Source organism: Lissotriton vulgaris, chromosome 5 (genome assembly GCF_964263255.1).
Source record: "Lissotriton vulgaris chromosome 5, aLisVul1.2, whole genome shotgun sequence".
Lineage (NCBI taxonomy): Eukaryota > Metazoa > Chordata > Amphibia > Caudata > Salamandridae > Lissotriton > Lissotriton vulgaris.
The window spans coordinates 1,669,832,772-1,669,860,309 of record NC_141693.1 but is presented as its reverse complement, the minus strand read 5'-3'; the positions used below and the strand labels follow the sequence as shown (position 1 = coordinate 1,669,860,309).

At 45.3% G+C, this 27,538-nt stretch overlaps 1 long non-coding RNA gene across 1 annotated transcript in view; it reads left to right on the top strand.

Annotated features, from left to right (window-relative positions):
- The first annotated feature begins 13,938 nt into the window (after positions 1-13,938).
- Positions 13,939-27,538, top strand: part of LOC147716927 (uncharacterized) — a 72,774-nt gene continuing 59,174 nt past the window's right edge. Inside the window, exon 1 of the long non-coding RNA XR_015295790.1 lies at positions 13,939-14,034. This is a non-coding gene — a long non-coding RNA (uncharacterized LOC147716927). The remainder of the gene's footprint in view (positions 14,035-27,538) is intronic.

The following is a 27,538-nucleotide window of genomic DNA, read 5'->3' as shown; positions in this document are numbered from 1 at the left end:
CCAGCCACACCCCGGGACGTTCAGGACCGCTGCGTGCCACGCCCTGAACCGCTGTACGCTCCGTGAGAGGAGCGCTGTGTCAGACCTTCGCTGCGCGCCAAGAAAATGCGTGTCGTTTTTAAACGCGCGTCTATTTTTCTATTAAGCTGAAGTTGCAGAATTAGCTGCTCAAAAGTTCCTCTAAGCATTCTTTCAATTAACTTTCTTAATACATCAATGCTACCATTCACAAGTGACATGTAAGCATATGAAAAAGACCTCAAGTGAAACATTACATTACACACATTAACCCTTTGTTTTCCAGGTTTATTGGAGTGCTGGTTGCACGGGACAGGGGTGGGTTTCTTTGAGAGATATTCTAAGTTCAGATGGAGTTTGTGGGAAGGTGGTTTCGTGACAATATTAAAGCCACTGCATATGGACAGATTAGTCTTTACAACTGAAAAAACATAAAACACACTTTTGTAATGAACCTGCTATCATAGCGCGTGCCCAACTCAAATCATTCGCATATAGCTTAATGATAATTACCCTCATGCGGCCAAAGGTGGTCGTACCAGCCGAGGAGGTGTAGAACTCATAAAATCAAACCGCAAGAAAGTCGGTTATTCTTTCTTCCCCTTCAAATTTCTGCAAAGGATACAACACACACTCTGTACCACATAAATAATTTTGCTATCATTTTACAAAATCACACATTTGTATAGTCCTCACTCGTTTTATATCCAAGTGTAGAGCATTTAGTATGGATATGACTTAGCATGTCTTCATACCCCTTTAGTTAAAAATAGGAGCACAAACTGGTATTTCAACGTGTCCCATGTTTAGATTGTCCTCACTCGTTTTCTATCCAAGTATAGAGCATTTAGTGTGGATATAAGTTGTTTCAACGTGAAACTGCCATTGCATTTCTTTTTGTATTGTACAGCTAGCAATCCGGCAAACCTCTTCGTGAAACAAAAATACCTCCGGAATAGCCCGTTTCTGACTGAAAGCACCCATTCTGCCTTCCAAAACACGGCGAAATCCCAGAGCCCTTACTCCTTACCAGATTGGTGGAAGGTACCTGGCGGTGTCTCAGCCCCTGCATGGTTCAAAATAAACTGATGTATATATGTTTATTGAGCGGCGTATTATCGCGTTAAGACGCGGCCGCCATTTTGAAATGGGCACTCATCCCTTACACTCAATGTGAATGCCCTGACGAGACCGATTCTCGCAAGATATCGGCTCACAATCTTCTTTTCCATAACTAAACCAACTTTATTAATCCTCCCACTTCTTTTTGGAGAATTGAGATTATTTTTAATGAAAGTCTTTTCAGGATTTTCAATTAGTTGGGGTTTTAGTCGGTATGTTGTACCGTCTAATGTTAATTGAACTAAATCTCTATATGCTTTTGTTAGTTCTTTTATTTTAACTAAGAGTTCTTCGCTTGACATTTTTTCAATGTCGGCTCCTGGTCTACCTAGTGGACCGAGCCTGGTAATGTGATTTTGATGTTTCAGGGCGCCATTAAACCAGAGCAGGTGCTCTTGGTTTGTTAGTGGAATTTCAACTTCCTCAAAAGGAGAGTATTCCTCTGGAGCTTCTGCTATTTTGTAGTAGTGGAACTCATGTGTTACAGCATGTGCTGCTGGAAAATGTCTGCCGAAATTCATGTGCCTCTACCACAAATACGACTGTACCACCTCTTGATGTTACTCCATTTTCTATAAGTTTTATAGTTATGGTTTTTCTTATATTGACCGGGATGATTATTGCATCCGGGTCGTTATCTCGGACAAGTGTGTCGTCCGCTACGAGTTGAGCTGCTAGTCTAGCTCTGTCCCTTTCGTCCTCACTGTCTGACATTTTTACTAACAGAAAGTTTGCAGAGCAAGTTTTGAGGAAACAAAGATTAGGTGCACAATATTTTGGAACACTGTATCCTTCAACGTTGACTATACCGAAAACTAATACATAGGAATCTCTTCCTACTAAGTTTTCGGCGGATATTAACCTTTCACCCACTCCAGACGTCTATTGGAGTTTTTACGGGAAAAAGGGGTCTGTGTGAAAAAGCACGACTGAGTTACTCTAGAATCTTGCGTTAGATTATCACCTTACCAAACGTTGGGGGCCATGTAGTGTAGTTCCTATATTCCCAATAGGCTCTGTGTATTGGAATAACATGAATGGCAGTTTAGACGTAGAACTGAGGTCGACTAGGTCTCTACTGAATATGTTAGACTTATTTAGGTATGCCAGTTAGCTCAGAGGTCACTAGAAACTTTCTCGAATGAAAAGGGAGGAGTTAACTTCCCTGATTAGACAGAAAGGGATTAGCTTCTGACAACCGCATAAGCATGACAACTTTGCTCCCTCCAGAATAAGGAGTATATCTCCAGAGTCCTGGGAAAACAATAGATAGCTATTTCCCTCAGTAAATCGTGCATACTTAGTTTCACCAGAGTGCAGAGAAATAGAGAGACGGCGTTTTCAATAAAAGGTGTTATTTATTGAGCAGTCCTCTTTCTCATGCAAGAGAAATGAATTGCCACAATTGCAATACTTGTCATAAAGTAAAGTGCGTACAGTAAAAGGAGCATTATGAAATAATACTGTAAAAGCATTGATATGGTTTCTGAGCCATATGATACTTAAAACAGATAAAATATATACAATTACATACAATGATAAAAGTTGACTAAACATACTAAACTGGTGCTTCTAAATACGCCTACTCCAGTGTACCTAACCTAAGCCTAGTACGTGGGAAGGAGTAAGGGAGTTGCAGTTAAAGTTAAGTTAGTTTTGCCAAGAATCTGAATCAAGAATTCTCTAAGGATCTAATCAGCTCCGTAACCTTGGTTTTAGAATGAAGGAGGTCTTGTATCTCGCTCTCAGGACTCGATCTCCCAGTAACCCCCAACGGTGACTGGAAACACTGGAACTGGATTTTATCGGCAGGAGAAGAGACAGCGTCTTTCTCAGTGCGTCAAATGGGAGGTTCGGCTTCCTTCGGCACTCGCATCAGCTGGGCTTTGGGTAAGTAGATAGCCGTGTGTTGCTTAAGGCAAATGCTGGTATATTTATACCTGGAAGGTGCCGTTTTTGACGTAAGGTTGGACATAAGATGTCAATAAGAACCGTCACTAGGAACTGGCAGTTCCTTTCAGGACTCGCAGGAGTTCTAGGACAAATCAAAATAAAAGCATGGGGAATTCCCAGGTTGCTGGAGGTTTGGTTTGTTTAAAGAACTCGTTGTACTTTCTAGGAGTCTAAGGAAGTAGCCTTGCCGTATTTGGACTGCATTGGCTGTTACTAAATATGGATATGATTCTTATGCCTTTATAAGGATATGATTTGTTATAACCACATAAGGGCATAAATCGGGGATATTTAATTAGGGTCCTAGATACGTTTACAACATCATCATTTAATAAACTTGCCCACATGGTTAAGGGCCACCATTCAGCACTCCTAGGATGCTTAATGTTGTGTGGCAAAAACATCTCCTCTCCAAGAGGATCTTTGGCTACATCCCTATCAAAATCCACCTTGGTCTAACACATATTTGTCTAAGGGCACCTCACTTTGGGGTTTCTCCTCTCCCAAATAAGTTTCTTGAGTGCCCCTAGGGTCACATGATTCAGTTGTGCCACCTTGGACACCTCTCAATTGTGCGCCGCATAGGACACCATTCTCCTTTGAGGTGCTTAGACCTCTCACCATTTTAGAGGTGCTTGGATGTCTGAGCATTTTAGTTGCGCTTGGACTTCCCTTCCTACTAAAGGGCATGGACCCTTTCTTAATGTGGGTAGACTTCCTCCTTCTCTTACCTCCTATGTCCCCATAACCAGAGTCTCCCTCCGAGATAGACCAGTATAGTAGTCATTATCAGAGCCTTTAGATCTTTTCTTAAACATAAGCTGATCAATTGCTTCGCATACACAGGTATGCATTTCATGTTGTATTCATTTTTTAATCAGCTCTTCAATAATCTTCCCCTGTGAAATCTCCGGGCTCTCTCTCTCCTGATCTGACATGTTAATATGATGTGGGAAGGAGGGGGGATTCTGAGAAAACAGACTGAGCCCTTTAAGGATTTCTATGACCAAGGGGGATGCAAAGCTCTATTTAAGTGTTCCAAATAACAAAACCCCCAAGAGAATGTTTGGTGCTCTGTAGGGAACCACTTAATAAATAGGCTAAAATGCACAGGCTAAACACTTGCAGGGGATCAGTTGCTCAGGGAAAATATTTGAGCGATTAGCTGTTTGAGGAGACACTGCAACTGTCAACTGCCAGCGTAACGTGACATTGTCTCCCGACTGCCTCACAGTCTAATTGAAAACAATATTGCAAAGTCCATCAAAGAAGGTGAAACACTGTGCGTTTAAGATGGCAAGACCACTGCCCAATGCTTTCATCTAAAACCAAGCAAGGCGTACTTTCCTCAGGATATGCGTTGGGTGAGTGAGGCCTATGACAGGAATCCTACAGGGACTGGATTGGGCAGCAGAGCAACCATCAGTCTGTTACAACAGCCACTCTGCAGGAGCCCTCTTCAGCTGGAAGCGTGCCAAAATCAGACAGTCTCTGCAGTTCGGCCCAGGGAGAGAGCAGTGCTAGCGGCGTGCCACTCTGATCCAAGTATACTGCAGTTAGCGTATTATTAGCCGCCTTGGGTGAGAATACGCTGCATGGTTTATGCAATAATTTTTGCGATATTTTAGAATGTAAGCTACCTCTAATAACATCAACCTGAAGGGACGAAGGAAGGGTGAATCCATAATTTGTAAGAAAGCTGTTTCCATAATTTGGAAACACCGTGACAAATACCATATATATAGCAAATTGACACAGTTAGAGTGGCATAGAAAGGTACTTTTCAGTGAGCAGCAGTATTTAAATGAGGCAGAGTGTTCTGTACATAGACTCAGACGTTCTGAATTTTCTTTTCTAGGCTGCTTTTTTATGATGTAAAGTTCTTTGAAGTGCTGTGTGGAATGGCATTAAAGGAACTGATGCATCTGAGCATGACATTCAGGCTGTTCTCTAGCAGCTGAATGATGAAGGCTTGGACCAATCGCCAACCTGCATCAACCAGGGAGAGGAGGCTGATTGCCATAGAAAGGGAAGCATTTGCAGTGGTCTTGACCATACTTTTTGAGACTCAGCTCTGGTATCAGACAGGCTACAGACTCCTGAGATGAGGAGTTAAATCCAAACTGCCTACAGGGAATGGACTTTACGGTGGAACATCACCCTGGGAATGACAACACCAGTGCTGATGGTCTAGGTAGGACATTGCTCCCAGCATACACAAAGGAACCTGACAGCCAGCCTGCCATTGCCTTTGTTGCCCTAGACAGTTTGGGGTTCAAACCAGGAGAAGGAAAGTAGAAGAACAGACCAGAACCAGTTTTGGGGGTGGGCCAGGGAATACCCCACACAAAAGCTGGCACCAGGTATATGAATAGGACTCTCAAAGCACTGCTGGACCTAGGGAAGATCCGGAAGTAGAACGGCCCTACTGCCAGAAGGAATGACTGGCTGCTTGACAGACTGCTTTGCTATCTGAAGGCAGTAGACTGGACCTGTTTTCCTTGTTTCTGGCTCTCCTGAGTAACTTCAATGACCAGTTTGCTGACCTTGTGTGTGAGCTACAGAGACACAACAAGCTTCAAGAGGCGTCTCTCCAACTGCCCAGCTGACCAGCACCATCTGGATTACACTGGGCTTGCTGGAGCCCTGCTGCTAGCCTCTACTAGAGCGAGCTTTGATACCACTGAAAATGTCTAGCAGAACCTGGAGCCTTGGTTGACATCAGTGAGAGCTCCTACACATTGAAAATGTGACGTTTGGGTTCCTCACAACTGCAAACTGGCCCCTTCACTCCCAAACTCTGACACCCGCAATGACTGTAAACGTGAAGCTCCAGTCAGACCAGCTCTTCGCCCCAACAGTGACTGTCCACGATCAACGACAATGACCTACACTTCACACTGCCAGCGACCGTCTGTGATGATCAACCAAAGCGTAGCTCCAGCTCTTAGCGATACAGCAATGACCATCCACGATACATGATCTGCTCTTGGTACCAAACACCTCTTTCCCGTTGCCTCCTCCAACGTTAACTGAACTCTTTGTGCCAAACTTTAGAAGGTAACTTTTCAGCAGGACTACCCTGGTTCCTTTACCCAGCCCGCTCTCCATTGTGGTTAGCCTGAACATGTGATTTTCTCTTAGTCCAGCGTGAAAAGAAAATCGGGGGTGATGCTTTCTGCTTCTTGATGCTAGTTTTATAAACAAACTTTCAGATTCAAGATCTCCATTTCTACTGATTGAATTGTTTGTTTTGGTGTAATTTTATTTATTACGATTTGGAATCTCAGCCTTCAATGCCTTATTAATAAACGTGAAAAGGGGACACACCCCTTTTTTACCTTTCTGAACTGTATATGTACGTTCCCATTTTAGATGACAGGGGCAATGTATAAAGGCATGCAAGAGCACATTTACGAGGGAAACAGAAGTACTACTACTTGACATTCTCCAAATTGCCGATTTGAAGAGGCCACTTAGCCTCTTGAGGCCGTGTTCCACCTCTGCTGGCTCTGGGAACACAGGGGCATTTTGCAGGGAATTGAGCCAGCAAACATCACTTTTTCAGACATTCCTGTGGTGAAATGCCCAGCTCACTATTTACCAAGTGGTATTAAGCCACTTTGCATGACTTAACGCTGCTTTGTAAATATCGTACCCTCTCAGGCAGTTTTCGCTGTGAAACTGGCATGTAATGGGTGTTGCTGTGGGTGTTGCACTGCAACACCCATTACTTTTTGACACTGCCCCAGATGTACAAGGATCTGTAAATCTGAGGCAATTCTAAAAACTAACACCATGCCAAAGCAGGTGTTAGATTGGCGCAACAAGGAGAAATACTTTTATTTCTCCTCGTTTTTGCTTTTTCTATATATGCTGCATTCTGCAACCCACAAACAAAGAGCAAAATGCCATTTATGATTGTTTTTGTGCAGGAAGGTGTCCCTTCCCACTCAAAAACAATCAGTAGATACTGGCGATTAGCTACTTCTATGTGTTTATGCAGAATGCAGCACACATAGATGTCGCAACTAGCCATTATTGAGTTTGTGCAGCAAGGTACACCTTCCTACACATAAACAATCATCCCTGCAATGCAGAGACCCTTGCACTATGGCGCAAGGGTATCTGTGTCGGTGCTAGGCAGCTATTTTTAGTGCCAGTAATAGGGAAAACATCGGAGTGTGCCGTAATCTTGTAAATACAGCACAAACCTGCGCTTTTGAAATGATGCATCACAACGCGGCAAAATTTGCTGCAGCGCTGCGCTGCACCATTTCCTCATAAATATGCCCCACATTGTACCTAGAGAAGAGAAGAGTCGCGAGAATTGCGAGGGATTGGCTTCATCAGGTTGATTGAAGGCGCCACCATTTTCAAATCTGATTAGAAGTGGGAGTCGGCAGGCAGCCCCACTCTCCAGTGCCCTTAAAATTCAATCTATTTCTTACCGGTGAAAAAAGAAAAACCTTATCAACACTTGAAGAGCGAGTGGGCAACAAATTGCTCAGCTCCTGACGGTAAATCAGGTCCTTCTGAGGAATATGTGTGATAAGTCACAGTCAGCGTGCTGTTTGTCTGGATGTTCAGATGAATAAAGCAGAATGCAAGATCTTGAAACCTATCCATCATATGTTCTAACAGGAGACACAAAGTTGCAAAAGGTTCCTGCTGAAATTGTGCTCATGAGCTAAAATCTTAAGTTTTGTGAAGTTTGCTTTAATGTAGATTTGTATAAGTACCACAAAGACGTTTGAGGTACCCCCTACACAGAAATGTAAAATACATTTGTGTACGTTTTGCGTATAGACAGTTGTAACTCACAAAGATTATCTGTGTGAATTTGAGCTAGCCATTCCTCATAGCAGTGCTGTGGATTGTAAGAACTCAAGGCCATATTATCAAGAACGGCAATAACAAAATCGCCGCTTTAGCGAAAGGAAAGAACCTGGCATTCTATGGGAATTCACAAGGGCATATTATCGAACCCCTTATCGCCACTTCAGCAGCAGTTTCCTTTCGCTAAAGCGGTGATAATTTTATCGTCGTTCTTAATAATATGGCCCTTATGAAAACAAGGACGACCTGAAGGTGTCGTACTTAACATAAGGGGTCCTTTAGCAGTTATTCAATTGACAATGTACTCGTTTTGTTTTGAGTTGGTTTACTGTAAAACTCTAGCACCCTATGTGAGGAGGGTATGACATCACACTTATTTTGAATAAGTTTATGAACGCCAGTTCACCAAAATGCTAGGAGTAGCGGAAGTGACATCACGCACCATTTGACCTTCAGTTTCGCATCACTCCCACACACATGCATACAAATACACACACATTCACACTCACACAGACTCTCTCTCGCGTAAACATACAGTTGCCCACAAGCACACACACAACATACATTTAAAAGTATATATTTTACGTACCTCAGCTCCAGGGGAAGTTCATATACCAGGAAATTGTACTCCATTTTTCTATTACACTAATAGTGAATAAGGAGACATTATTCACTATTAGTGTAATATAAAAAAATAGAGGAAACAAATAGTGCGGAGCCCCAAACGACATCCATAAGGGCGTGATGTCACTTTGTTCCTGGCACACACTGATTTTGCCATCTCTGAGGCCAGGGGTTGCAAAGGCAGTTGAAGTGGTTGCACAGAGCAAGCGATGGGTCGCAGCTGCGACCCCTAAATGATGACCCTGAGTCGTTGAGTATTTGTAATATCATAACAATGTACCTTAGTGCCTTGTGGAGGATCCTTCTATGTGCTTTGTTAAGCCACGTTAATTGGAAGATACACAATTCAATTGCAGTTGTGTAGAGCATACAGCCTGGTTTTTTTTCTACACAATGTTCGAAAATGACATTGCATTACCAAGTTCATACGGCCTACTGATACTTCCAGTATGTTAAAAGGTTATAAATACAGAACCTATGCGTTTATTTTGAAGTAATTAATTTTGTGACTTGCTTTCACAGCAGAATAATTGAAGGTGATATCAACCATTGGCCCCTTTGAGTTGAATATCTCCCTCAGAAAAGGCATTCGTGTTCTGTAGGGAGCCAGTTCAAGCAATAAAATGGTTGACTGGTTGAATATATTGTGAGTATTCTGTAACATTTCAAAATGACTTGCAACACAAACCACGAGCTAGTGCAGTCATTTGGGGAAACATACATTTCTACATGTGAGCAGCACAGCTGTTTCTCAACCCTAAGGCTGCCATTATCACTCTGGGGATAAACTGAACATCCTTTCAGAAGAAGCAAGCTAAGCATTCACACAATTAGTCTAAACCTCAGAACTAGTGTATGCAGAGTCAATCCACCGGCCTGCAGGGGAGAGGGAATGCCCACATCTACAAATGATCACGCTGCCTGACAGTTTAAAAACATCCAAACTGTTTCTTTGGCTATTTTATATAAACTAGGTATTGGAACACATTTCTGTGAATGAGGTTTAATGCCCATTACCAGTGGCATTGCATTGTCTGCACCAGAAAATTAGGGGATCCCTCGCACAAAACTTTGATAGGAGGTTAAAAATATTTAATTCAACATTGTTACCTTTGGTACTTATGTCAAATTCCTTTTCGGCCCCTCCATTTATGACCAATCTCATCCCCTATCTACACCGTAACACCAGACTGAAACTCTGCTTGACAACTGCATCCACCGCCCCATACTGTACCTTAACAGTTTATGACAGCAGTCCTGCCATTCGCATGAAATGTGTGGGGTATATTTATGTCCGCTCTTTCACTGAAAAGTGTGCAAATTCGGTGTTTATGCTCAAATTATAGCGTTGTCTTTATATTTTGTTTTTGCAATCGTATTTATGTACCACTTACTATCCCTCCTTTACTGCTTCATTACCACCGAAAACAAAGATGTTAACTTTGATTTGTATTTTGTCTTTGTTAGACTTGGCCCTTTTTGCCCTGTCATCCCTAAACTTTTTGCATTTCTCCCAGCCTTATTTCTGAAATGCTGTTGGTGGTTTTAGGCCTTTGGGCACTTTAGCACTGTTGTCAAGGGTAAAGTGTAATGTAAATGTAAATTGATACTTGTATAGCGCACTACTCACCCGCAAGCGTTTCAAAGCGCTTGTACGAATACCGCTGTGGAACCCATCCTGGCTTTGCCTGTGAGGTGTCCACTCCTGGGCACCCCCAAGGTGGAGGCCAGGCATCCTTAGCGTTGTGGGGGCCGTTGTGGAGATTAAGCAAGCTATTGCCCAGAGTTGCAGAGTGGGACTCCATTATTGGAATAGGCACCGAGGCGAGAATTATCAGGTCCGTGGAATTTTGAGCCCAAGACCCGGCGAGGCGGGGAATTGAACCCTGGTCCTGGGCTAGACCTCTGCGTTAGGGTCTGTCGCTCTAATCATTGAGCCACACTTCTCTAAGGGAGGGTAGGCCAACTAAGATTGGCCTACCCTCCCATAGGAATGCATTGGGGATTTCCTGATCAGTGTGTCAGTGGTAAATACTGATATGGGAGGAGCAGCATGATCGAGTTTAGTATATTTGGAATTTTAATAATAAATGTTGTGCAATGGTGTTCGCAGATTTCTTATGACTATTTGGGAAATACCACTTTTAGAAGTTGGCATTTCTGTGTGCTATGTGTCTGCCTGCCTGATGTGAATTGCATGTCTGGCTTTTGAGTGACAGGGACTGGCAGGTGTGTGTGGCTCCAGGATGGGCCGTGTGAGTCAGTACTGGGCTGAATAGGACATCTACATTTGGAGTGGTGAGAGGAGTAGTCCCCTGTCCCTGTCCCTGAATAGGAGTGTGCCTGCCCTGTACAAGGCTGGCTCCGCCTCCTATGGTGTGTCAGATCACTGACTCCCCACCTGACAAAGGGGAAAAGGAGCTTGGTAAACAAAGTGCTCCAATTCCCTCCTGAGCCAGTTGCATCTGGTCCCCCATGCCTTGTGCTGCAGACAAACAGAATCTGGGTATAAATGTTGGGTCTGTGACCCCATGTATAGTGTGTGCTGGTGCTGTTCCTGACTTGCTGGGGTATTCTGCTGCTGGGGCCCAGGAGGAACGGCCATGAGGGCTTGCCTCCCTGGGCCCAGCATTGCCCCCCTGATCCCTAGGGACTTTTTGGGACCTCTTACTTTTTTGGACCACTCGCTTTATTAGTATCTGCCAAAGAAAAGGAGTACGAGGGCTCTGCAGCGCTGAGCTGCGATCTTTGCAGAGGGAATCCCAACGTGGGGATTCCCCCTAATGGAGGGGAGAGAAGCAGGAGCCCACCCCGCATTTTGCATGCTTAGCAGGAGCCTACCCCGCTTTATTGATTTAAAAATAGCAGGCGCCCACCCCACATTAATACTTTTATTTTGGAGAGCGGGTGCCGACCCCGCTCTCATTCGATTTTAAATGCAGGTGCCCACCCCGCTTATGCTGCTATTTATGGCAGGTGCCCACCCCGCATTGAGGAGTTTATAGTTCAAATGGCGGGTGCCCACCCCGCATTGTTTATTTTCAGGCGGGTGCCCATCCCACGTCCTGCTGCCGGGAATCACCGCCGCGGCCCGATCGAACCCGGAAGTCAGATAAAGCTGCCTGGTGTTGGGTGGAGCAAGGAGAGGAAGTCCAGCTTGCTGCTGGGAAAGCCATTTGTAGCCTTGCGGGCTCCCATGCAAAGTCCTGTGTACCCAGAGAGGGACCGGGTGAAATTGGAGTGCTGGGGAAGCCTCACCAGCTCCTCAGGCTGTCAGGAGTCTGCCGAAGTGAAGGAGAGGAGCACCAGAGGAGGAGTCCCCAGCAGTTCTGGTGAGTGGGGCTCCTGGGTTGTCCATTGTGGAAAGAGCGATCGAGGCACAGTGCTGGTGCCCATTTCCTGAGCGGTCCCCGCCTGATAGAGGGCTGCTCCAAGTTGGGGGCAGTTATTTCTTAGACTTCCTGATGGGGGGCTTGTCGGGGCATATTGTCAATATTGTCAATGCCCGCCCTCCCTGGCCACTCTGAGGGCCCAGTGAGTGCCTGTGTGGCTTTCCCAGCTGCCCCGCCTGACAGAGGGCAGCTGCAACGATAGGGTAGTATTGATTTAGAGAGCCCCAGTAGGGGCCCGAGGGCACAGTCGTGCCAGGGCCCTCTTCTGTGTTCCCAGCTGCGCCGCACCAACATGGGCAGCTGCAATGTTTTTGCATATTATTTAATAGAGTCCCAGTCGGGCTCCCAGGGCACAGTCAGTACCAGTGCCCACATTTTGCTTACCAGCTGTACAGCAATTAGTGACAGCTGCAACGTTTAGGCCATCATTTATTTGGGGGCATTTTGAGTGAGACAGAAGTGAGTTACACTCCTCTGCCCCAGCGCAATTGCACACTTTTGATGTTGCTGCATTGGCTGCTGCCCTGACATTATGGACATAGGGCATTTGAGCCCTCTAAGAAGGCCAGTTGGCCAGGGGGTACTATTAGGTTGATAGGGGGCCAGGCGTAAATGTGATTTATGTGGTGCACAGGAAATGTGATTTATGTACTGTGATTTATGCACCCTGATTTATGTTATGAGGTTATTTGGATACTGTGGTTTCTGCTTGTGAGTTTATTCTCTACTGTGATTTATGCCTCTAATGTGATTTATGATTAGGAGGTTATGGCCTACTATGTGTAGGCTTATGAGGTTGGCGCATAATGTATTTTACGCCTGATGTGATACTGAATGCATAATATGATTTATGTTGCAGGATAATGCTTAGTACAGCTTTTGTCAGTAATTACTAGTTGTGTTCTACGGTTATTATTTGGTTCTACATTTACTATTTTCACTTTGTGATAGTTCTGACAATGGCCCAATTGGCCCTGTCATGTGTATATAATCCTCTATAAATAATGGCACAGTGCCAGTTGGCACAGTGTATATTATGTGATTACTATGCTAATGTGTTTATGATAATACAAAGGCAATTTTAAATATAACCTTGTGTGGAGTTCCTTTTGTGGTGTGCCTAGTATGTTGCTGCTGAGTGTGTGTTGCGCAAACGCTTTTCACATTGCCGCTGGGATAAGCCTGACTGCTCGTGCCAATCTACTATGGGGGTGAGCAGGGGTTATCTTCAGCGTGTAACTCCCTTGCCCTGACTAGAGTGGTGGTTTCTGCCTGGTTTAGGTGCAAACCCTAGTCAATCCGAAATCCCATTTCTAACAGTCTTTTTATCTCTAAAGTTGGTGCATCAAACAGATTAGCTGCACAAGTAAAGATGAGTGTTAGACCAAAGAGTTAAGCAGTATAACCTTTCTGATTGGTTGCACCAACCTCCTGTTATACAGGTGAGCACAGTATTCACATTTTACTCTTGGTACTCTGAGTTACTTGCACTTACTTACTTGTTTATTTCCAAGGCCTTAAGAATTACACTAAGACTGTTACAGGTATTCTGCAGAGGCACAGAACTATGCTTGGTATCACAGAACCTTAGTAGGCAGAGACTGAGTCATCCTACCACCTTAGTACCAATGTGCCAGAGGCCGACTAACTATAGTGCCTCACTTGCACTCCTACTCACTCACAGAGGAACAAGCCACCCCAGAACACAACACCCCGGACCGTCTCAGGAATCGCGGTAACAGGTCACACCCTTTCGCTCTCACACTCGTACTAGTCCATAATAAGATCTGACAGAGACAAGAGAAAAGTTTAACATTTTTATTTTAACTATCATGCTCTAGTATGCAGAAAGCGTCCCACAATAAGTGTGAAAATGCCTTACACAAATCCCTCTACAAGTGTGTTGCTACCTATTTTGTGCATAGCTATATGACAAAGTGCATGTTCCCAAACAAAAACTGCATTTGTGTGTTTTGTCTAGGTGCTGAGGCCTGACCAGGACACAATAATAAGGGGCATTGTTTGACCGTGTCTACGGTGGGCAGACTAAACCCCATGAAAGGACAGAATGCGAAGACAACAGCAGGTTCTGTGTGAAAGTATTGTGTGGCACAAAGCAAAATACATTTGTATAGTAGCGTGTATATGTGCAGAGGACAGTCTGCAATGTGCTCATGCTTACATAGGGAAAATGACAATGGGCCTGCGAGGGACATATGCAAAGACAAATAGATCAAAAGTGGTTCCCTTACCCTGTTGGGAAGATGGTGAGGCATTTAAAGATCTCCATGTTGGGAGGCATGGTTAGATGACAGGGAAACCTGGGGGATGTGTAGAGGAGATGGGGAAGAGGGAAATGGTGAGCGAATGGGGTTTGGGCGATGTGGGGGGTTGGTAGGAAAGACAGCACACAGAGAGCAACAAGGATACATGTTGAGTACAAAATAAGATTTAGGATATTTTGAGGTTAAACTTAAAATATTAGGAGCTTATGGGGCATGAAGGTTTAATTAACTACTGAAAACAAATAGAAACTACTGCTGTAATGCCATCTTGTCAATGTGAGCTTTCAACTCTCATTTTTCAGGTTCCTGGTAAGCTAGGACAGCAGGTTACAGGGAGTTGGAAACAGGGTTGAACTAAGCCACCAAGCCAGTCGTCTTCCTTGAATTAGAGGGCAGTGCTGCTGGGGTGCAACCAGAGTCTCAGTCTTCAGAATGGTGATGGAAGCTCTTCACTACACCTCCAGATCGTGCACTTTTGATATTGATAGTGCAGGTTCAGGATGGGATGGGGTATCTGTGTAGCTGTGGTGACAAAAACTAGCACCATTTTTTCCAAGGCCCCGATTGCTTGCTAGTGCTACTTCCACCCTGCATTCATGCTACACTTGGCTAGGATTGACATGTCACTTTTCCTTTGAAAAGGGTGGCCTTTCTAAAAATGTGTGTTGAGTTGAGGCCCTATTTGAGCCAAAAAATAGAATCCCTTTTCTCCCCCAGACCCTTTGTCTATTTAATTTGTTGTGTCGGGTGAATAACTGTTAGAAAGCAAGTCTGCCAACATCCCACAAGATAACAGTTGTGATTTACCACACTTTCTTTTTATAGCCCTAGTTCACATTCCTTTAAAGGGGTGGGTGAGCCTGCGTTGTTCAAAATAGAAAGTCACTTAGAGCCCTGGAAAACACTCTGCAAATCTGCTGGGCCTGCCGCAGCTGCCTGCCATTGCCCTCCAGTTCTGACTCATTATATACACATAAGTAGTGATGCATATGTAATTTTCCTTCTGTTATGTTGGCGTAAACAGGAGTACAGGAACTTAAAATTTTAAAAAATGCTGCTGTATCTTGCTAGTGTCTGCCTTTCAGTTTGCATATGTGCCCTTCTTTCAGAAACCCCCATTGTGCATCTAACCATTAATGCAACACGGGCAGTTTATTTATATACTGAATGTAGGAGTAGGAAAGTGGGTTACACATAGGTGGGCATTCACCCTCAACTAGTAATAATATCACAAACACTAAAAGATCCAGTCAAGTATCAGTAAGTTAATCCTTGCTCAACCCCTGGCATCTCAGACATAAGTAGTCAGACTTAATTTAGGAGATGAGCATGTGTAAAGCATTTAATATAAAAACACACTAAATAAGTACAAGACACAACACAGAAAAACCCAACACCAATTTATAAAAAATAGATTTTTCTAATTTTTAAAATGATACCAAAACAACAAAAATTCATTCCATTGAAGCGGAGTTATCAATATTTAAAGATTAAATAAAACACTGTGCATTCTAGTGCCCAAAAAACTTAAAAGGCTGCGTGTGGCTATTTGGTCATGCTGGGCCGGGACAAAATTAAAGTTTCAGGCAATCTCAATGGGGTACAGGTTAGATAGGTTGAGGGCTAGGTCCCGGTCAAATGTTTACCGTCAGACTTAGGCCCTCATTTTGAAGGCGGTTGGATGAGTGTCGGACCGCCATTGTATCGGGATGGAGACCCACAGACATGCAGTCAGCGGCTCCACCCGCCAACATATGATATGACCGCTGTGGCTGCATTCAGAACCATGCCATTTTCTATTGCAGCTTGTGCTGTGCTGTGGCCAAGAAAAGGGATACAGTACAAGCAGCAATAGAAAATAATATGCCTTAAACATCCATGCAGGAGGTGCTGCTGCTGCTGGGTAGCCGAAGGTGGGACTTGGACATCTAGGTGGAATGTCCTAAGAGAGACGGAGAGGAAAAAGCTTTGGAGAACGAGAGAAGAGACTGCCTGTTATCCTTTTCAGACATCTTTAAAGGGACGCATTCTGATAGAGGGGCAGCCCAGAAAGGAGTCACCCGGAGGAGACACGCCTAAGGAAGCAGGGACGGAAGTGCCCGCTGCATCCTCGCACCCCTGCACCGCCGGTCCTTGCTGCTGCTAGGCCCAAGGATCAGATGCAGAAAGAGGAGGAGGCCGGTCACCGTCACCCTCCGCCCCTCCCAGGTGCGGGATCACCGGGCAGCAGCAGCATGGCAGGTATGGAGGGTCTGCGGGCCGCTAAGTGCAGTAGGGCCTTGCGTATATGTTTAGACCATCTGCAAGGTACCATTTACAAGGTCTGTGTCATGGGTATGAGGAGGACTTTTTTATAGTAAGAACATGGGTGTCAATTTACTATTCTTGAAATAGTTTGGCTTGTGCACACACACAAAGCTACCTGCTGTTCACTTTTCTGTGATCGTGCCACTGAACGCCTCCACATCAAGCCCCTCAAATATGCTATTCATAACACTTTGTCGGAGTACTTGGCATTGATAAGACTATACGTCTTTTTAAGGGGAAATGCTGGCATAAACTCAGAAACTCTTGGGCATTCAGGAGACTGGCAAAAGCTTCAGGGTAGCTAAGAAAAAAAAATTACCCCTGAAAATATCGCTATAACAATTTTCCTTCAAGAAAATTCCTAATATCGTTTGGCGTGTCCCTCGTGACTGTCCATGTGCGTTTCTCTACACATGCTATGTAAATGTCATACTCTCTGCAGACAGCACAAGGCTAATCATTTAAACCTGGGGGGGGGGGTGGACTTGTGGCCCGCTGTGTGTGTGGTGTGGGAGGGGAGTCCTATGGCCCTGTGTAGAGAAGATGCAAGTTTTTTGGGTGAACTACCACTTACTTACCCTAGGCCTGCATTTTCTTCCCCTTTGGTGAGGTTGAGCGGCGAGGGGGACTTGTGCGTTTCCTTGCATCATTTAGAAGCAGGGGTGGTGCGTCTATTAGGGCGCTTGGGCGTTGCCCCACTAATTAATTTGAGCACGATGAACGAGTTGAGTAACACGCGTGCGTGCCGTAAGCCTCTCTGTCTCTCACTCACATTAACATTTGCAAATTACAATACAATCCCAGGCCGCAGAAGGCAGTCTGCTCAGAAAGGGGGCGGGCAGCAGGAGTTCAGTGCAAGTGCATCGACATTCGACGATGATATGTATCAGGTGGCCAGCAAGAGTGCGCATGTTCTGTTTAGGGCTTAAAAGTGTTGCTACCATCATAAACATGCGCACCAGCTGCTCATTAGAAGAGCTAGGGTTGTTCCATGCCACTCTTCTAGTGAGCAGCCTAGTGTGCATGTTCTGGCTGGTCGCAAAAATTGTTAAGCCCTAAACAGAAAATGTGCACTTCTGCTCAAGCCAATCCTGGCGCTGCTGCTGGAACAGCGTCTGGATTGGCTGAGATGCAGGCGCTACTTGCCAGACAGCCAGGAACGAGCATGATGTCAGAGCCGCCTCCACTGCTACCACGGGTGATGGGAACCGGCTGAACCTGCATCAGCGGCCGGGCGGCAGCAGTGGGTAGTCGGGACCCCCGGTCTGATTGGTAACGTTTGTTTATTTTTTTTCTCCGCACCCATCCCCCCCCCCGAGAGCATGGAGTGAATAGAGCCAGCAGCCTCCGTGGGAGTGAGAAGCACACAAGGGGTCTCCCTGGCCTGAATTCTCAGGGGTCTCCAGCTCAAAAGCTAAGATTTCTCCAGTGTAAACAAGCTTCGACAATTCTAGTAGATACGTCTTTTCGGCATTCGGTGGTGATGCCAGCGACGCGCAATTCAGAAGCATTGAGGGAGCAATTGGTCACAAAGTCTGTGCCTGTGCGCCGCGATCCGAACAAAGCAAGTGCAGACAGAATCAAAGTGAGCCATCAGCTGAACTAATTGCCTGAAGCACAGGAGGCCGGTGGGGATGGGGCCTGGTTGAGAGTATGCAAGCCCAGAACCAAGTTTTTAAAATGTATGAGAAGTTTTATGTAGCACAGGCTACGTCATGCCGATGCCACAGTGCTCTACATAAGTATAAAAACATAATATGTACAAGTGTAATCAAATGCAGTCACTAATCAAACTCACTTGGAGTTTTTGCTACCAGGCTAGTTAACCAATCGTCTTCCACTTCGTGCACATATAGTTGTTTCTTTAAGGAAATATCGTTTAAAAAAAATTCCCTTATCACATTTATGTTGTTTTCCTGGCTAATGAAACAGTTGGGGCAGGGGGTTATCTGCGTTCTGGGATTTGTAGTCCTTATCATCTTGTTACTAACCAGGACTACAGGTTCCAGAAAGCAAAGAACAAATCCTTGACTTGATGAGCTACTTGTACGAGCACCTGGGAAACGTGAGAGATCAGCAGTTACGAGGGATGCTTTCTCCATTTCACAAATACCAGTTGAAGATGTTGTTGTATCAAAAGGTGTGGGGTGTTGAACTAGAGTCTTGGTACCTAACCAGAGAAAATCGAGTTTTCATTATTGAATTGTGAAATTTCCAGAGTGTTTGTTTCCAATAATTGACATGGCATCTCTTAAACTGATCTTAATTGATGAATGCTCCCTCTCAGTAGGGTGGATATATTAATATCGGCGCCCCTCATTAGAGAATGCATATTTCCTGGGAGACACATTTTATTAGAATGAATATTTTCCTATTTAAAATCAAAACACGGGGGAAGGAAGAGGATATGCCAGGTCCACCCTCCTATTCTAATTGTAGACCTACAAAATCCGAAAACTCGGATAAAGAACCTAGCAGGAAAAATGATGTTCGCTCAGTCTGAGACGAAAAATCTGGTAAAAAAGGAAACATTTACTTTCTTGAGTCCCCTCACTCACCAGGGTTTCCCCACGGTGACATGCTTCATCATAGGGGCCATCTCAACCCGCTGCGGTTGAGGCATGCTACTGCTTGCGGAATTATGTAGGAGCACTGTTTGTAAGAAACTATGTGTGGTGCAGTGGTGTATATGGAGTGGAGTGATATCTAAGTAGTGGGCAAAATAACTTTATTCTGACTCCTAGTTGATATGTTAAAAACGGGGTGGGTCTCTAGGGTGCCTGGTTTCAATGAGTCAGCGGTCCCTAGTGGACGTCAACATGTTTCGAGCTTCCCCAATGCTCTTCTTCAGGACAAACACAGGGACCAGCCTTGTGTGTACCACTCCTTTAAGTGACCTAAAGTGAGGAAAAATGGATCGCGCTGCAACTAATAAGCACTGTTAAATACAGGGGAACCCTACTCAAAAAGAACCAGAGTATTAGTTTTATATTAGGAGACAGCGGTTCTAGTGAAAGTGATAAATAATATTTCAAATAAAATACATTGTACAATGGTGATACATTTGTAAGGGAAAAAAATAATGTTAGTGGACAAAATGATTTCTCTACACAGCTAGATCTGATAGGTATTTATATATACAAAGAGCAAAAAGCAGTATACTTTGTGCAGTGTATCCCCAAGTGAGACCTGGAACCATAAGTGAATATATACTGTTAATTGCGTTGAAAAAAGGTTTCCATATGTACAAGAAGTGACCATTCAATCATACACGGTAACAGCCTGAGCATATGATAACACTGGCTGTTTAAAGGTCCTTTCTGTACTGGTGTCGACGACGTTTCAACCCTCTATCGGACACGGAGGGACCCAGGGAGAGCCGTGCACGAGCCGGTCTCTCCCTGGGTTTGTTCGCGCGAGGACGACTGGGCGCAGGACAGGTGGTGGTCTTCCTGATTAGGAGAGAAGTTATAAGAGAGGCTAGGGCAGGCGGGAAAGGAACGCGCTAGTGGGAGGTTGGGGAGGAAGGTTCTTTTGCCCTTCACTACGGAGTTCCTGGCGAGGCGTGTCTGGGTTTGGCCCGCCCCCATCGCAGGGCGGCCGCAGGATTAGCAACGGCGCCCACGGCGTGTCTTTCTCCGCGACCGGAGGGTGACGGTGACGGAGCTGCGGCCCTGCCGGCTGTTTCCCCGGTGGTGGCTGCGGGTTTTCATGGAGCCGTGGCGCCCTCCCCTGAAGTGCCGGGCGCCCACCAGCAGGTATGTTTGGCCCCCACTGGGGCTGCCGGCTTGCGAGGGGCGCCCGGCGGGAGGCGGGGTCGGCCTGTGGGGGGGTGGGGGCCTTGTGCAGGGGTCGGGCCTTGTGCAGGGGTCGGGAGTTTTTTCAGCTTCTTCCCAAGCTGGGAAGCCCTCCGTGTGTGACGGGGCTCCGCGGAGGAGGAGCCCCGACTTGTTGTGCCTGACCCATGTTTCTGGTGCTCAGGTGGAGGGAGGGCGCCCTGTGCCCTGCCGGTTGTGGCCCCAGGTGCTTCTTCGGACTTTTTGTTGGACGGGCAGTGTTCCTACCTGTCCCTTGCCCCCCCACCCCCCCTCGTTATTTCTACAGTGCTGCAGGGGGGTGGGCTGCTTTCGGGTCTGTCTCCCTGTCCGGCCTGGGGTTGGTCCTAGCGGGGGGGGGGGTGCTTCCCTGGAGCTGGTTTGTCCCGTGGCTTGTCCGCGTTGTCCATTCCCCCGGCCCCTGGCTGTGGTTATGGGGCTTGCTGGGCCTTGTTGTGGTTTTCCGTGGGACAACTGTGCTGGTCTGGGTGGGGCGGGCTCTGGGGGGGGGGGGGTTCCTGTGCCTTCCAGGCCGGTTTTCCAAGCATTGCGTGGGGGCCTAGTGCCTTGCTGGGTGGGCTGGCGGGCGGTTTGGGCGGTGGCGCGTGGGTTGTGCCTTGTCTTGGTGGGTTGTCTGTGGGCGTTCCCCTTGGCTCCGTTGGGGGTGTCACTCTCGCTGTTTCCTCGCAGTCTGGCTCGAGCGGCCCTCGTTTTTCCCGGTTTCGGCTCCAGCTGGTCGGCTGGTGGTGGTGTGAGGCTTGCGGACTGAACATACGCCTGTCTTGGCTCCGTTGGGGGTGTCACTCTCGCTGTTTTCTCGCAGTCTGGCTCGAGCGGCCCTCTTTTTCCCAGTTTCGGCTCCAGCTGGTCGGCTGGTGGCTGGTGTGAGGCTTGCGGACTGACCATACGGCTGTCTCATGTGGGGGGGGAGAGGAGGGGGAGGGGGTCCGGGAGAGTTATCTGGCACTTTCATGTGTGGCATGAATAGGAGTCTCCTCCATGAAGGGTCCTGCTGACTAGCTCTCCCTGAGGTCAATGTAGGGGAATGGACAAGTAGAAACAGTACTCCTGACTATGACATTGAAGACTAGGACTAGGTGTAATAAAGATTACCAGTAAGTAATCCAGGCATTACCTCACCTTCCAACTTAATTGCCCCATTTCTTAGTTAGCAAAGATCAGCCAAAGCAATAACCCAATGAGCACAGTTAGAAAATAAAGACATAATGGGCATACATTCAGCACCAAGTAAATGTAGTAAAGCAGAAAAAACACTGAATAGCAATCAAAGGGCAAAACCTGAGAGCAAAACACACATGAGTGATCACCAGCCAGTGTCAACCCTTAAGGGGACATGTGTTGTGAGCAGAAAGCCAGGTGACCACATTTCATCTATTATTCAAGGAAACCAACTGAAGGCCACCTAAGAGGCTTGTATGCCTCTACTTGCATTACCTTACTCCTGATAACAAAGGCATGACCCAGAGACTTTGGGCCTCATTTACGAGGCCCCACAGGCACTATTGCGCCCCCGGAATGCCACTTATTTGCTGTTACGGTGGCGCAATGTGCTACCACATATTTATAAGACCAGGTAAAGCCACTTTACATGGCTTTTCATGGCTTTATAAATATTTGCCCCTTTCACATAGAAACCGGTTTGTAAGGGGCATTCCATGGGTGTTGCTGTGGGTGTCCCCCCGTAACACACATGAAACCTGACACATTCCCAGATTTACGAGCAATCGTAAACCTGGGAATGCGTCGGAACCTAACGCCACCCCAGGACTGGTCTCTTCCCTTGTCCAGAAAGGGCAAAGGTAGCAAAAAAAGAATAGACCTGTTTGATGGAAGCAGTTTCCTGTCGATGCAGTTTCCTGTCGATACAGATCTAAAGTGATTGAGGACAAAATGAATAAATTAGACATTGTGAGTGATCCTGTAATTTTGCAAGTGGTGGGTGATGTCAGTTGTGTGTTGGATGCAGTTTGTGATTATCCTTCGGACAATGTGGAGGTCAATTGGACTCGGATCTCCGTGATGATGGATTCTGGTGCCAAGTTGTCTATCAAATCTGATTAACAATCAGAAAATCTGATTCTGATATTGAGAAGAATTTTTAGGGGAAGATCAAACTTGAAGAACCTGATGTCATGCCTTTTAAATATTGATGTAATCCGGTTGACCTAGTGGGGTACTTTATGGCTAAAATTGAACTCCAGGGAAATGTAATTCATGGGAAAATATGTTTTCCAGTGAAGGCTGACACTATTCTGAGCTGGCCTCACCAGAAACTTAGAGATTTTCCTGGATTCCAATGTCTCTCTCCAAGTCCAAGTTAGGAGAGTTAAAATCGAAGAGACAAGTTTATCTGACTTCAAGGTTGATATTCCTAAGGAATTTCCTGAAGTGTTTTGTGACAAGATTCGGTGTGTCAAGGGATATGTGCATTGCATTCAGCTCAGAAAGGTTGCAATTCGGTTTACATGTAAGGTGAGAAGTGTACCTAGACATTTGCAGATGCAGGAGCTTGACCATTTATGTGCTGAAGGTGTTATTGAGGCAGTAGAAGTCTCAGAATGGATTTCTCCCATTGTGGTGGCCACCACAATTAGACTCCGCATTGATTTGAGGAAACTCAGAGAACTGGTGGAGAAGGATAGGTTTTCTTTGCCCAATATCATGGAAATGGTCAGCATACTGGGTAGAGCTAGGTTTATTTACACCTTCAACCTCACATCCGCCTACTACCAGGTTCGTTTGAGTTCTGAGTCCAAGAACAGCATTGCATTTATAACTCCTTTTGGGGTCTTCAGGTTTAACCAGATGCCTTTTGGATTATGCTCTGCTGAGTCTGTTTTTAAGAGGCTAATGAATGACATGCTAGGGAAAACTCTGTGGGACACATGTTTTCAAGATGACATTCTCATCTTCAGTGATAGCCTCACTTTACTTGTGAACAAGGAAAAGAAGTGTTTGAAATTTTCAGAAATAAAGGGATCACTTTGAAAATAAGTAAATTTAAATATTGGTTCACCAGAGATCAATTACCTTAGTCACGTTATTTCCTCCAAAGGGGTAAGGCCCAAAGGGGGAACTAGTTAGGACCATCTCTAAACTCCTGCCACCAGAGAGGAAGGACGAGGTGCAAGCTTTCCTAGGGATGGCTGAATTGCACAGCAGAACCTTTCTAAATGCACATGTGCGATCAGGGAGTTGCTGAAGAAAGGGTTCAGGCAGCACACATGTAAAAAGCAAAAACAAGGCAAAAATAATACATTTTTCCTCATTTCGCCATCTTAAGACAGGTTTTTACATGGTCTTAATTTTGGCATTGCCGCCTTTGTACAGCACCCTTGTACATAGGGGGCAGCATCAAAATGAATGGGTGTTGTGGTGGAACGCCCACCGCAACACCCACTGCCCACCCCTTTCACGCTAACCACAGTGTGAAAGGAGGCCTTATGTGCAAGCGTTAAGCTACTTTAAGTGGCTTAACGCTGCCTTGTACATAAGGTGCATAAGTTTAAGGACAAGGGGACCCCAGTATTGTGATCAGGGGTGGTTAAGTCATTGAGAAAAACACAGATCTGGGGGAGCCCACTAAGGTCCTTGGGTAGCCTAGGCTACTAATGTTTTAAGAGCAGCATTAGTCAAGTAGAGCAATGCAAGAGAATCCAGGCGGAACTAGTTACGCAATATATGCTGGGACACAAGGTTTGGGATGACATCACATTTATTGACAGCATAAATGGAGTATCATAGTAAATTTTTAGGTCTCACCTACACAGCGCGCATGCGCTACCATATGGTAGCAATTATCGCTCCGGGCGCTGCTCGCTCTCGCAAGTGAAACGCTTTCACTCGCCACCTCCTGTCTCCTTCCCCCTGCTGCCTCCTTTTAGTGCAAGGAACGCGCTTGTTGGCATTTCTAATTGCTTTCAATGTCACGAGGTGCTGTGAAGCATACAGAGGGTGGCAGATGTAGTAGCACCTCAACATTGAAACATGCCTCTATAGCGCTTCCCTGCCAATCTGTGTAACTCTGTGAACTACACCGCTGAAGCAGGTACAGTACGTCCACAAGTTGCTTTCCGACCACTTCGTAACTCTGGTGGGCTGAGTGTTTGTGACAGATGGCTATCAAGAGAGGACTGAATGGCGTGGTGTTTCATATAACTCCCATAGTCAAATACTACAGTCAGGAAACTAGGCGCTTTGTGATTCTGAGCAGTGTTCTTCTGTGGCAAGACAAACAGGGAAGGCTAGAATTCAGAATGCATTTACAGGGAGCTGGTGGTGTCCGGTGGCATATCCCACGTGTACATGTTGTGCCAACACTGTGTGTGCCAGGGCAGGTCTGAAGAGTGTTCGTTTCAGGGTTGGTAGACTGGCATTGTTTACAAAGAAACCTTTATTGTGTTGCTTCCATCGGGCTAAGCTCAGCCCCTGAACAGCATGCAGCACCCACTGCTTGCAATCTTTCCAAGAAACACATGGCATTTGCAGAAGGGACATCTTCGCAACTGTGCACAGTCCTAATTGAAGGTGTGATTTTGTTTTACAGCGTTCATAAAAATGTGTGGAAATGTATGTAATTTCACGAAGGTGTGTTCCATACAGCTTTATTTAATTCTAATTGCATTATTCTGGATAAGATTTATTATGCAGAGAACAGTGCTTATTTTGTTGTTCTCTGGGTGCAAGCACAGCGTTCGGCAACAGTGACCCCTGTTCAGAGCCTGTCTCGCGCTCAGTTAGTCTCCGAGTGCACGTGGGTGTCCGGACAGACGGTCTCGAAGCCCACACTACTGGTTCCAGAAAAATGTGTTTCCGGAAAACAGTGAGGGGGTGTTTCAAATATGAATGCTGCCAAAGACGCACCAGCCACAGCCTTTCCTGTGTGATATTTGTTTCCCTGGGCTATGTTTTAGAGGGGATCAAGCCTGGCTGTGCTTCAGGTCGAGGTCGCTTTTTACCCTGAGCTAAAGACGAGTCGAGTGGTCGTGTGGCTTGCTCTAACTTCATGCCCCAAAATTAAGAAAAAGTATTAACCTTAGATAAATATAACTGGAGAGGAAAAAAAGTTATATCTATCTAGTAACTTGCGCAGAGTGGTCAGTCACAGCTACCCTGCATGACCAAACTGTGTGATCCTAGGCAAACCTCGCTCTTGTGTTTGATTTAATAGACTTTAATGTTGCTTCATGTATAGGAGACATACAACTGCTTTGTCTCTCCGTTCACCTGTAGCCTTGTTGTCAAGAAGGGGAAAAATTAATATTTATGTTTAAAAACTATCACTTTTAACAAGTGCCTCTCAATAATCTGATGTACTAAATTGAGACATTCCTGCGTGTTAAAGAAGCATTGGCAAAGCCAATATGTCTCACTTTTGGGACCTTATAAGTATTTAGTTATGCAGCACAATATCCTTGGTGCAACAACATTAACTGTTGCATGGCTAAACACTTATAAGGTCCCAAAGACGAGACCTATTGGCTATGCCAATGCTTGTTAGTAATAGTGCTGATGCTCACACAAAAAGTGAAAGTGCGTGAAGTGAGGGGTGCTAGATACATTTAAAATTTACATCGAATTGACAACAACAATAGACAAAACTCCAAATTAATTAAATGCAGTATTGGAGTTTAGGTTTTAAAGGTCAACGGCATTTCGATCTCATGAATGTGAGATCATCATCAGGACAAGACAAGTGTGAGCAGGTAGAATTTGCCAGAGTTAGCTAGGAAACAAGGGCACAGATGGCCAGTTGTAGAGGTGGGATTCTTACTAACAAGGAGCCTGATGCGTGTTCCAGTTTTCCAGGTAAATGCGGGACGCGGCGAGTGTTAAGGAGAGGAACAGGCCCGCATGGCCACATGGGGCCAAAGAGGAAGAGGGTACAAACGGTGCCGTTAATTTTAACCGCATGCTGAAGAGGACTTTTAAGGCCGTGGTGGACCACTGGAGGCAGAGGAGGTGGACCTGTGAATAGTCAGGCGGGAGGTTGTATCCCATCAAGCGTGGGTGCAGGAAAAATTAATTTCTTTGTGTAGCTGCAGTAGATGAGGAATCAGTGTCATACGGAAACAAATCAGCAAGACTTGCCACCACTTTCTGATTTGTTCCAGTATGACACCGATTCCTCTCGTGCATCTACTGCAGCTACACGATAAAATTAATTTCTCCGACCCCCACACTTGACGGGGTGCAACCTCATGCTTGAGATCGAAACGCTGTCGACCTTTACAACCAAGAGCCCCGCTTTGGATCCAGATGCCCCACTGAAGACTTGTTGACAACCACTTTTTCTCCACAAACATTTCTAAGTCAGAAAGTAAGCTCTCCACCAGGATGAACCTGGCCCCTATATCTGACCCACACTCTATCGCGGGTCAGCCTTAACTTTTGACTTTCACCTGGTCTAGTACAACCAGATAAGCATGGTTGGTGTTTTGTGCTGTTTGGCACTCTTTTTAATTCAAACTTTAAAAATTCATACCTCTGGTTCTTCATATTGGATTTTGTGATGCTGGTTTTATTTGATTTATTAAAGTACTCTATTTATTAAAATGTACTCTATTTTTCTAAAGTGGTTTGCAATTTTTCTTCAGTGGTGTTTTTCCATTCTTAGTCTGAGAACTGCATACATACTTTACACATTGCCTCTGGTTCAGTTGTGGCAAAATGTTTTAGAACCACAACACACTTTTCAGAGAGACAGTCTTTTGCAACCCACCTACAATTAATGGACATAAGGAGCAGTGATTTTCTTATGTAATTAAAGAATCACATGGCAGCACTTTGTCATTTACAGACAGCACACATTCCACTTAAATGGGCACTAACCTTCCGCAGACATATATATTTACTGATAAAGGTATATAGGTTACAGCACTCAAATGATAACATGTGGAAATGGGAAATGGGGCTTCTGTGAATAGTCATTTATGCATCATCAATTAAAGTGGCTGTACTTGATTTGAGCCTATTAAAATCTCTGTTTCTAGCACACTTCAGAATTACAAAAATAAAGAATTACTTCCTGGTTGCTTTCCTAACTGCTGAATGCATACAGCTCATTTACAGGTATTTACATTTTGTTGTGTGTTGCAAAAAAAGAGATAGCCTAAGATAGCCACATAATTCTCTTTATAATCTCCTGGGACTTTGCAGTCAG